This window comes from Rhinoderma darwinii, chromosome 5 (genome assembly GCF_050947455.1).
Source record: "Rhinoderma darwinii isolate aRhiDar2 chromosome 5, aRhiDar2.hap1, whole genome shotgun sequence".
Taxonomy (NCBI): Eukaryota; Metazoa; Chordata; class Amphibia; order Anura; family Rhinodermatidae; genus Rhinoderma; species Rhinoderma darwinii.
The window spans coordinates 220660810-220674036 of NC_134691.1; positions in this window are offsets into that span (position 1 = coordinate 220660810).

Below are 13227 nucleotides of genomic sequence, written 5' to 3' on the forward strand. Positions count from 1 at the left end.
GCATGAGAGCCAAGCTCAATACATATATACAGCACCAGAACTAACCTCAGTACATAAATACAGCACTAGAACAAAGCTCAGTACATATCTACAATACCAGGACCAAGATCAGTACATAAATACAGCCCCAGAACAAAGCTCAGTACATAAATACAGCACCAGAACAAAGCTCAGTACATATATACATCCCGAGAACCAAGCTCAAGACATAAATACAGCCCCAGAATCAAGCTCAGTACATATATACAGTACCAGAACAAAGCTCATACATATATACAGCACCAGAACAAATCTCAGTACATATATACAGCCCCAGAACCAAGCTCAGTACATAAATACAGAACCAAAACAAAGCTCAGTACATAAATACAGCCCCAGAACAAAGCTCAGTATAGAAATACAGCACCAGAACCAAGCTCAGTACATAAATACAACACCAGATCGAAGCTGAGTACATAAATACAGCACCAGAACCAAGCTCCGTACAAAAATACAACACCAGAACCAAGCTTAGTACATATATACAGCGCCAGAACCAAGCTCAGTACATATATACAACACTAAAACAAATACAACTCAATTTAGTGCAATCCCTACCGTATAGGTTTGTACGGCATAAAACTACAGCTCCCAGCATGGCCCGAACATTGGTAAGGATATGCTGGGAGATGCTGTTTCACAAAAAAAATATCATACCACCCAGTGACTACATTACTGATTAGAGGCAGAATAAACATTTACATTATGTGACTTACTGGTGACCTCTCAGATTATAGTTCTTTTTCTCTTTTCCTCTCCCTCCGGTCCAGACTCTTTGATGAATTTCTCCCGGCCGCTACCCATTTCTGCAGTGTTCCACTCAGATGTCTTCAGCTTCTCACATTTAAAAACATTTCTGCACCTATAAACGAAGATAAAATTCTCAACACCTCTTAATATAACAAAGTGACATACACTTCACCACCAACTGTAATAGCACCATACACCGTGTCCCACACACACACACACACACACACACACACACACACACACACCGTGCCCCCTGTAGATAGTGCTCCCATAGCCCCCTGTAGATAGTGACCCCCATAGAGCCTCTGTAGATAGTGCCCCACATACAGCCCTCTGTAGATAGTGCCCACATATGGACTCCAAAGCTGCTAGGCAATAACCACTGAGCCACCGTGTTGCCCTACATATAGTTTCCCCTATAGATAGTGCCTGACATATAGCCCACCCCGGTAGACAGTTCCCTACATATAGCCCCCCTGTAGATAGTGTCCCACAGGTAAGCCATCCCTGTATATAATGTCCCACATATAGCCCACCCCTGTTTATAGTGTCCCACATATAGCCCACCCCTGTAGATAGTGCCCTACATATAGCTCCCCCTGTATATAATGCCCCCTCTATAGACCCCCCTGTAGATAGAGCCCCCTCCGTCCGGTGGCAATGCAGATCTGGTCTCTTCTGAGCTCTCTTCTTGAGAGGGCCCGTTCTGTCCGACACAAATGTTAGAGGCTCGGCGACGCGGGCACCGTAGTAGCGTCGCTCCCACTGTAGCAGCCATAACGCCTGCTAGCGGCACCATAGGGCATATGGGGGGTGTGTCGGCGGGCGGCACGGGCCCCCTCAAGCCGCGGGCCCCGAAGCAGCCGCTTCGGCTGCTACATTGGTAGTTACGCCACTGTATCTATCTATCTATCTATCTATCTATCTATCTATCTATCTATCTATCTATCTATCTATCTATCTTTATTCTATTTATCTGTCTGTCTATCTATCTACCTATCTATCTATCTATCTATCTGTAGGTGGGTGCTGTAGTAGTGGACAATAGATACGACACCGATGTTGGATTAACTTTTTTTTACTGTAGACAATCAGAATCGGTTCTCTTCCTTGGGATAAAACATTGACTTCAGATAACACATATCTTCATAAATGGGTGCCGGAACCCGGGCATGAGGTAGCCACGGGCGGGAGGTTGGGACGTGGAAGTGCGCGGCTCAATGTCTGTTTCATCTTCCCCGTGTGGAAAAGTCTCTGGTGCACGACTACGGGATTTAGGCCTCCTTGTCTTCGCCCAGGGGAAAAACAAGTCCAGTACCTGTGCTCCTCACCGTCGTCTCCCTCGTCCTTGGGGCTGCTTCCAAGTCTGGCTGCTGCAACTTTGCACGGCCGGACTTCGGGACGGCTGGACCTCGGCACGGCTAGACCTCTGAACAGCTGTACCGCTGGACACCGCACGGCTGGACCTCTGCACGGCTGGACCTCTGCACAGCTGGACCTCTGCACAGCTGGACCTCTGCACACCGCACGACTGGACCTCTGCACGGCTGGACCACTGGACATCGCCCAGGGCAGAATGGGAGGAGTGCAAGAACAAAACATGGAGGCAGTCACTAACCCCACATATATGGATCACATAAACAACATCTGTGTATCTCATATATATTGATATATAGTATAGTTTTATGCTGGGGCTACACGGCGACTTTGAGCTGTATGGCATTTTTTTCCAAAAATCACGTCAAAACTGCGCCGGTTTCCTGTCATTTTTCTGAAAATTGCTTCAAAACAGTGTGGTTATGCCGCGATTTTTTTGAAATATCACGGCAAAGTGGTGCGGTAAAAAAAGCATTTTGACCGCTGCATGTGTAACCGGCCTTATGAATGCTGCATTTTTTTTTTAACATTTCTTCTGACCTGCCCCAGCACATTAGCTATAGTCAGACATTCCCCCCCCCCCCCAACATTTTAGTAGTACGTTGCAGCCTAGGCTCTTTTACTAAATTTTGTAATTTGCATGCATTACCTTGCAGGGCCGCCCTCTCGTCTTGGCTCCGCCCACTGTCACTCCATTGGTTCTTCCATAGCTGCAAGAGAACCTGCCGATTGGATGAACGCCTGTCAGCTAGGAAGACTAACAGGCTCTCATCCAATCAGCAATTCCAAGTGCACAGAGTGTGCTGCATGCATGGAAGCCAGCAGAAGGAGGTATGGGGGCGGCCCACTGACTGACCAGCCCACTGGGAATCTTCCCGGTAGTTTATATTGCCAATCCGCCCCTGATTGAGTGCCTCTCCACTCTTCCTCCAGAATCTGGGACCTTGATTTCCAAATGAAATGCAAAATTTACTTTCATCTGAAAACAGGACCTTGGGACATTGAGCAACAGACCAGTCCTTTTTCTCCTTAGCCCAGGTAAGACACTTCTGACGTTGTCTCAAGGAATGCGACAGTTGTAGCCGATGTCCTGGATGCGTCTGAGTTTGGTGGCTCTTGAAGAACTGACTCCAGCCGCAGTCCACTCCTTGTGAATTTCCCTCAGATTCTTGAATGGCCTTTTCTTGACAATCTTTTCAATGCTGCGGTTGTCCCTGTTGCTTGTGCACCTTTTTCTACCACACTTTTTCCTTCCTCTCAACTTTCCATTAATATGTATGTTTGGATAAAGCACTCTGTGAACAGCCAACTTCTTTAGCAATGTCCTTTTGTAGCTTACTCTCCTTGTGGAGGGTGTCAATGACTGTCTTCTGGACAACGGTCAAGTCAGCAGTCTTCCCCATGATTGTATAGCCTACTGAACCAGACTGTTGGACCATTTAAAGGCTTAGGAAACCTTTGCAGGTGTTTTGTGTTGATTATCTGATTAGAGTGTGACACCAGGAGTCTACAATCTTCTACTTTTACCCAATATTCTAATTTTCTGAGAAGCTAAATTTTGTGTTTTCATTAACTGTTCGCCATAATCGTCAACATTAACCCCTTAGCGACATACAACCTACTATTACGTTGTTGTTGCCGAGGTTTTAAGGCAAAACAATGAAAAAAAATGCTCACTATACCCCTCAATAAATCCCTTCAGGGGTGTAGTTTCCCAAATGGGGTTACTTTTGGGGGTTTCCACTGATTTGGTCCCGCAGGTCCTTTGAAAATGTGAAATGGCACCGCAAACCATTCCAGCAAAATTTGAGCTCCAAAAGCCAAAGAATGCTCCTTCCCTTCTAAGCCCTGCCGTGGGTACGAACAATAATTTATGTCTACATATGGGGTATTGCTATGCTCAGGAGAAATTGATTTAGAAATATTGGGTTGCTTTTCTCCTTTAGCCCTTGTGAAAATGAAAAAAATCGAAGATAAATCTAAATTTTATGAGAAAAAAATTTAGATTTTCATTTTTCCGGCCTACTTCCAATAATTCTGCAAAATATCTGTGGGATACCATCCTATCCATACACTATATAAATAATAGGAATAGCTATAGCTGGATAGTATGGTACGTCTAATAATGTGTTACAAATGGGGTATTAATAGATATGAAAAGATACACACCAAGATTATAGTATGTCTATTCACAATCCCGACACTTTGCTAACGTTTGTGTGGGACTTACAGCAGAGCAAAGCGTAATCTCGCTGTAACCTGTCATTTACAGCGTGATCTCGCGAGATTATGCTTGCTCTGCTGTAAGTACCACAGAAACGTTAGCGAAGTGTTGGGATTGTGAATAGACATCCCGTCCTGGCTGGAAGGAATGTCTATTCACTGTCTAAACACTTCAGTAACGTTAATGTGTCAGTATAAGACAGCACATACTGATCTAGCAGGATCCCTATGCGCTGACTAAATGAATGGAGCAAAGTGTATGACACTGATTGGTCACTGATTGGTCAGCGTCATACACTCCTCTGTACAACGGCCACTTCGTCAAAAAGTAAAACACGCCCAGTTGTCCATTGAGAAAGTAATTAGCATAAAGCTAAAATCGCTACTAACGTGGTAAAAATAGATCGTTTTTATAAATAAAAAGCACTGCTGTCACCTACATTATAGCGGCCATCTCCTTATGTACGAGATAGGGCACTTATAATGTGGTGACAGAGTCTCTTTAAACGAGACTATATTGTGATAGTTCAGACTTTTAGAGATGCGGAAATACCAGTTATTTTAACTTTTATTTTTTTTAACATTGCTTTAGGGAAAAAATGGGAAAAGGTTGTATTTTTTTAACTTTTAATATTGTTTTTTTTGGAACATTGAAAAAAAACTTTATTTAAGTTTTTTTTAACTTTTTTTATTAGTCCCCCTACGAAACTTGAATTGGACTCACTGGATCACTTGCATGTTATACTGCAATACTAATGTATTGAAGTATATCGCTATACTGACGGTCTCCTTTGAAGCCCTGCCAGAGGCACGGCTTCAGAGGAGTACAAAGATGGCAGACCTGGGGGCCATCATGATCATCGGCACCCCCTGATCGCATCGTGGGGAGGACGCGTTGTAGCGGGCCACCATCCTGATTATAACAATTTAAATACCGCGGTCGCGATTGACCGCAGCATTTAGGGAGTTAAACGGGCGGAATCAAAGTGATCATTGATTCAGCCCGTTGCAGTGAGGTGTCGTCTGATTTACACAGCCATCACCCGCAGAGTATGGGTTGCGCTCAGACCGTGAGACCGCTCCATACTTCCCCTTCACGGAAACCACGTACATGTACGTGGTATGTGGTTAAGGGGTTAAGATTATATTTCGATCAGCTGAAGAAAATTATTGTGTTACAGCATCACATGAAAGAACTTACAAACAATAATACACTTAAAAACATAAATATATAAGCATATAGAGTCAATAAATTACCAGGTGAAAACCTACCTCCTCATTAATAAGCAACCCACGTCTAATCGCTAACTAAACTACAAAATCCACCTACTCATCATTAACAGAATCCATGTCCATCTCTCCTTGCCTGTGATTTTTTTGTTAAGGCCTATATAGTTGATGGCACAAAAGAACGTCTATAGCGCTCCTTCTTGCCTCGCAAACTAAACAAATATGTGGCTAAAGGTACTACACTTTACCTTTACCACTTCACTTAAAGTGTAGCTAAACGTTTGACAAACTTCTGACATGTTATAGTGACTTGTCAGAAGTTTGGATTGGTGGGGGTCCGAGCACTGAGACCCCCACCAATCGCTTGAACGAAGCAGCTGAAGTGCTCGTATGAGCGCTCAACCACTTTGTGTCTGTTTGGCTTTTTCCGGAAATAAATTTATAGTGTACGGACTCAATAGAAAGTCTATGAGCCGGTACTTCGATACATCGGCTTTCCGGAAAAAGCCAAACAGACACGAAAAAGGCTGAGCGCTCACACGAGCACTTCAGCTGCTTCATTCTAAAGATTGGTGGGGGTCTCAGAGCTCAGACCCCCACCAATCAAAACTTCTGACATGTCACTATAACATGTCAGAAGTTTGTCAAACGTTTAGCTACACTTTAATGGATGAGAGTCAGAGTCCGTAACTCCACTACATCATTAAAGTAGCAAATTTACACCCCACAACCTGCCCTGCCATCTTAATTAGTTTCTCCAACTTATTTGCATCTGACTTCTTAATATTATTCCCCCAGCAAATAGCCCCATAAAAAATAGAACATTGCCAACATCTTATTATAGACATTAAAAGACCGTAACTTCTGTAGGAAATACAACCATGTCACCTGTTTTATACACCTTATCCATATTTATTCCCTAATCGAGCTTCCGATCCAGACGTACACTCAGATACTTATAGTTATTGACAATATCATGACCACCAATAACCAGCCATGACTTACTGGTAGGGGCCTGCTTTCTTCAATGTAACTGATGTCGGACCCCACGTGAGTTATGAAGTCTGAGCATTGCATATTAGATGCAGAGAGAAGGAAAGTCTGTTGGGTTCTGGGGACATTTGTGGCTGGAATGGGGGCATATATAGCAGGCACTCTGGAGTGGGGACTCTGGATGGCACTCTGCAAGATATCTAGCTGGAGTTCCTCCATTTTCTTATTTTAGAACCGTAGGCCCTTTGTGTGCCCCCTTATGGTCCATTCAACACTGTATTACAGAGACATGCAATGCTTCCAAGGGAGAATAAGGGAACATTTAATTAAACAAGCCTGAAATTTTGTTTCTGTCAAATTCATACGGAATTCAGAATCAGACAAAATCCCCCCAAAAAATCAGAGGCTTACAGAGGTACAGTAAGGCCCCACACTTCTATGGATACTGTATTATGGCTCTGTACAACTTGGAGATTGTATGGAGCTGTAATACAGCCATGTGCATGAGCCATAAAAGTGTACCTCCCATTCTAAACTTTTTTTTTTACGATTTTTTTTTAAATGATATTCTGATAAACGTGTGTTAGAGAAGAGATGGAGGATTGGCGCTCCGTTGTAAAGAAATAGACAACTATAGCCTCATTAAGTATATTGTCCGTTGTAAAGAAATAGACAACTATAGCCTCATTAAGTATATTGTCAGAACAGTCATTAATAATCTTGCCGCTTTCTGGAAAATAACGTTTTTTTAATGGAAGGTACACTTTAAATACTGTTAACCTCAATCAGTAATAGGTGAGCACTGCTTTATGTATGATGAAGGTTAATTACCCACAGAAGGAACACACTGAAGGAAATGAGTGTGTTTTGTTCTGTTTTTCTATGTGTTTTTATACCATTGTGTTCCCTTGACACCAATTAGTGTATCTGTGTACTGATTCACTACGTCTTGGATCCTGTCTGAGGATTTGAAGGGTGGAAAAATGCACTACATTTCGGATGAAATGAACCATAACATTCTTTTTGCAACAACATTTTTATTTATTTTTTAATTAATGACATGCAAAAGTAAAACAATCTGATGACAAGTATTCTCTAATAAAATGTCATACATAAAAGTCAGATTAATGAAGACAGAGAAACTTTAAGGCACCTTTCATGCCATTAAAATAATTGGCTCTGTGCTCTATCCTTGAGGACAGTATTTATGTAAGACTCTGTTCACACCTGTGTCCTGGCTTTCATTTATAACAGAAGCCACAGCACTCTGCTAGATCTGTCGTACAATGGATAATAATGGCACACGACGGATGGTATTGACCTTTAATGGGGTCCGTCGCGATTTTCGTTGTAACAACGGACCCCGGCCTCTCCAACGTTTATCGTTGCTTTTCATTCATCTTGGCACTGTAAAAAAGTTATCAATAGCACAATCTGTGAATGTCGCTGTTATTGACATTTACAGATTGTGCTGCCGATAAAGAAACCATTGCTGTCTAGTGCAGGACTCTCACGAGAGCAGTTGCTAGGCAACCATGATGCTCCTCACCTGGATATTCGGAAATGTCAATCAGATCCTCAGGAACAACTTTTTAAAGAGGCCTTTAAGAAGCATTTTTTTTAAACCCTATGGGTATGTTCGCACGCTAAATAAAAAACGGCTGTAAAAACAGCCTCTGATTTTTAGCCGTTTTTTAAGTAACAAGCGTTTTTGATACGTTTTTTTACAGACGTATATGGATCTGCTTTTCTATTGACAAAGTGAAAAACGGCTCCAAAAATGGCTCAAGACATGACATGCACTTCTTTTTACAGGTCGTTTTTTAACGCGACGTTTTTTCAAATGGCCAGTGTAAAAAAACGCTCCATGGGACCAAAACGCAGTTTTTCCCATTGAAATCAATGGGCAGATGTTTGGAGGCATTCAGCTTCCGTACTTTCAGCCGTTTTTTTGGGGAGTTTATGGCCGTGTGAACATACTCTCAATGCCGTACCATAGGGCAACAGTAAAGGGAAACATATTCTTACATGATTATTTTATTAAAGTATTATAAGCACCTAACTTGGAAATGTGGATGCCATCTTCTTTATTTTTCCCCCACTAACTGCACAGAGCAAGCGTCTCTACCTGCGTGCACACTCATGCACGCTCACGCTGGCAACTGAAGCCCACAACTTAGTTAGAGCTGAGGAGCTCGTTCCAATTACAGATGTCACTCTCTATTGTGGGAGAAGTCAGACAGGGTAAGGGGGGATTCACACGAGCATGTATTCGGTCCGTGCGGGCCGCGTGGTTTTCACGCGGCACGCATGGACCAATACAAGTCTATGGGGCAGTACAGACAGTCCGTGCTTTTTGCGCAGCGTTTGTCTGCTGCGCAAAAAGCGCAACAGGTTCAATAACTCTGCGTATTTCGCGCATCACGCACCCATTGAAGTCAATGGGTGCGTGAAAACCACGCAGGTTGCACGGAAGCACTTCCGTGCGAACCGACTGAAACAGCACACCAGCTGTCAAAAGGATGAATGTAAACAGAAAAGTACCACGTGCTTTTCTGTTTCCGAACATCCAAACGGAGTGTCTTTGCGAAGCCGGACAAGCGAACCGAACTTCACCGGGTTCGGCCGAACTCGTTTTGGCCGAACCCGGCAAAAAAATTATCGGTACGCGACGTCAGGAGATAGTCACTGTCCATGGTGCTGAAAGAGTTAAACTGTTTCAGCACCATGGACAGTGACTTCCGATCCCAATATACATGAATCTGTAAAAAAAAAACAAAGTTCTGACTTACCGTTAACTCCCGGCTTCTTCCTCCAGTCTGACCTCCCGGGATGACAATTCAGTCCAAGTGACAGCTCCAGCCAATCACAGGCCAAGCACAGGCTGCAGCGGTCACATGGACTCGCGCGTCATCCAGGGAGGTGGGGCCCGATGTCGAGAGGTGCGTCACCAAGGACGCGTCACCAAGGACGCGTCACCAAGGCAACGGCCGGGAAGTTCTCGGTAAGTACGAACTTTTTCTTTTTTTTCAACAGGTTTTTCGATATTGTGTTCGGCATTCACTGTCGAGGGTGCTGAAAGAGTTAGCTCTTTCAGCACCTTGGACAGTGACAGGCATCGACTAGCCTCATCTCTATGATGGCGGCTGCGCGAAAATCAAGCAGCCGCGCATCAGACACGGATGACACACGCAGCTGTCAAATGGTTTTTGTGCGCGCAAAACGCAGCGTTGTTTGCGCGTGCAAAAACGCAACGTCCGTCTGTATCTCCCCTAACACTGACTTCCGGGACGAACATGCAAACTATTACGGACAGGTGGTAAGAAGCCGTCACGTCACGTGACTTAATAGATCAGTAGAATTAGGAAGTTAAACAGCATGAAGACATTGAACATCCAGAAATTATTCACAGCAATTAGAATACCGGTGGTGAGTTTGCTTTAGACTCACAATAAAAATATACGTCAGAATGCTTCTAAAACCCCTTAGGCTGGGTTCACACGTGGCGGAATTTCACTTAAATTCCGCTGCGGACACTCCGCAGCGTTAATCCGCAGCGGAGCCGTTTGTCCATTGACTTACACTTTAATTTAGCAGTGTTCGTTTAGACGAGGCGTAAAATTCCGCTGCGGAGCATAGGCTGCGGAGCGGAATTTGGTGTCCGCAGCATGCTCTGTCTGTTGCGGAGCAGTGGCGGACTCATGGCGGAATTTCTCCATTGACTTCAATGGAGAGTCAAAATTCCGCAATGAAGTCCGCAGATCTTATGTGTGCTGCGGAGCGTATTGGTTTTACTACCATGACATTTCTTCATTCTGGCTGGACCTATGTATTTCTAGGTCTACAGCCAGACTGAGGAAGTCAATGGGGCTCCCGTAATGACGGGAGCGTTGCTAGGAGACGTCTGTAAATAGTCACTGTCCAGGGTGCTGAAAGAGTTAAGCGATCGGCAGTAACTGTTTCTGCACCCGGGACAGTGACTACCGATCTCAATATACATGTATCTGTAAAAAAATATATAAGTTCATACTTACCGAGAACTCCCTGCGTCTGTCTCCAGTCCGGCCTCCCAGGATGACGTTTCAGTCTAAGTGACGGCTGCAGCCAATCACAGGCCAAGCACAGGCTGCAGCGGTCACATGGACTGGCGCGTCATCCAGGGAGGTCGGGCTGGATGCCGAAAGAGGGACGCGTCACCAAGACAACGGCCGGTAAGTATGAAAATCGTTTACTTTCACTAGGGAAAGTGCTGTCCCTTCTCTCTATCCTGCACTGATAGGGAGAAGGGAAGCACTTTTCCCGCAGTCCGCAGCAGCTAGTCCGCATCAATGTACTGCACATTTTGTGCAGATCCGCAGCAGAATCTGCAACGCAGATTCTGTGCGGCATTGATGCGGACAGTTGCGGAGGAAATCCGCCACGTGTGGTCATGCCCTTAAAGAGGCTCTGTCACCAGATTTTGCAACCCCTATCTGCTATTGCAGCAGATAGGCGCTGCAATGTAGATTACAGTAACGTTTTTATTTTTTAAAAACGAGCATTTTTGGCCAAGTTATGACCATTTTTGTATTTATGCAAATGAGGCTTGCAAAAGTCCAAGTGGGCGTGTTTAAAGTAAAAGTCCAACTGGGCGTGTATTATGTGTGTTACATCGGGGCGTTTTTACTACTTTTACTAGCTGGGCGTTCTGACGAGCAGTATCATCCACTTCTCTTCAGAACGCCCAGCTTCTGGCAGTGCAGACACAGAGCGTGTTCTCGAGAGATCACGCTGTGTCGTCACTCACTCACTTCCTGCCCCAGGTCCTGCATCGTGTCGGACACATCGGCACCAGAGGATACAGTTGATTCTGCAGCAGCATCAGCGTTTGCAGGTAAGTAGCTACATCGACTTACCTGCAAACGCCGATGCTGCTGCAGAATCAACTGTAGCCTCTGGTGCCGATGTGTCCTCGCTCGTCCGACACGATGCAGGACCTGGGGCAGGAAGTGAGTGACGTCACAGCGTGATCTCTCGAGAACACGCTGTGTGTCTGCACTGCCAGAAGCTGGGCGTTCTGAAGAGAAGTGGATGATACTTCTCGTCAGAACGCCCAGCTAGTAAAAGTAGTAAAAACGCCCCGATGTAACACACATAATACACGCCCAGTTGGACTTTTACTTTAAACACACCTACTTGGACTTTTGCAAGCCTCATTTGCATAAATACAAAAATGGTCATAACTTGGCCAAAAATGCTCATTTTTTAAAAATAAAAACGTTACTGTAATCTACATTGCAGCACCTATCTGCTGCAATAGCAGATAGGGGTTGCAAAATCTGGTGACAGAGCCTCTTTAAGGAGAACCTTTCACCTCCCCATACATGTGCAGCTGAGCGCAGCATGTAATGGACAGGGCCGCACAAACCCATGGGCACATTACATTTTTTTTCTACCCTCCTCCGTTATTTAGATATCGGTGCCATTATATTTGGTGCCCGATATTTAAATAACCCCCTGAACTGTCAATGGGGCGTGAAATGGCAAGGGGGCGTGTTACTATGGCTGTGACACTGTCCAATCAGCTACGAAAAATGCCACAGCAGGAGCTGGAGGGAAGAGAGCGTGTGCGCTCGCACTCACTCTTCAGTTCTCTGCAGACAAGGACAAGACAGTGTGATCTCTCGCGAGAGCTGATTGGACAGTGTCACAGCGGTGTTACACATCCTCTTGCCATTGCACACCCCATTGACAGTTCAGGGTGTTATTTAAATATTGGGTGCCAAATAGAACAGCACCGATACCTAAATGATGGAGGAGGGTAGAAAGAAAAATTAAAGTGCCTCAGTGTTTGTGCAGCCCTGACCATTACATGCTGCACTCAGCTGCACATGTATGGGGAGGTGAAAGGTTCTCTTTAAGGACACGGACAATTTTAACCTCGAGGACAGCACATTTTTGTTATATTTTCCTCTTTGCATCCCAGGGCTCAAAAGTTTTGTATTTTTTGTTCGACATAGCTCTAAGACACTTTGTTTTTTGCGGGACAAGTTGTACTTTATGTAGGTGACATTTTTTGGTACATTTACATTATCATTTCATTTATATAAATTTTTGTTTTGGCAAAAATACTGAAAAAAAAAAACAGTTCCGCACCAGAAATGTGTATATTATTTTTTGTTTTGAGACTTATATTTTATTAAGTTTATTAATGGTAAAAAATGTGCATTTGTGTATGCCAGTACATTAGCCTGTGTACTGATAGCACACAGGCAGTTGTTAAGACATACCTCAGTATGCTCTAACAATAGGAAATATGGTCAGACAGCCCTGGTGTCCTTCAATGGACCCTGGACTGTCCGACCATGCAAGGTATATCCCTCGATCGTGTCACAGGGATTCAGCTTTAATCGCGACATTCAAGTAGTTAACGGCGGAGACTGAGGTTTCTCTTATCTCCGCCATTAGAGCGAGGCTGCGGCTGTGTATTACAGCCATTGCCCAGCTCCTGAGCGTGCGAGCACACTTGTTGTGCACGCGCGATCAGCATGCTATCAATGGTGATGGAAATGTTGCTAAAGGTTTCCGTTTGTCACCGTTGTGACAGGGTTCCTTTGTTTTGACGGAATCTATAGC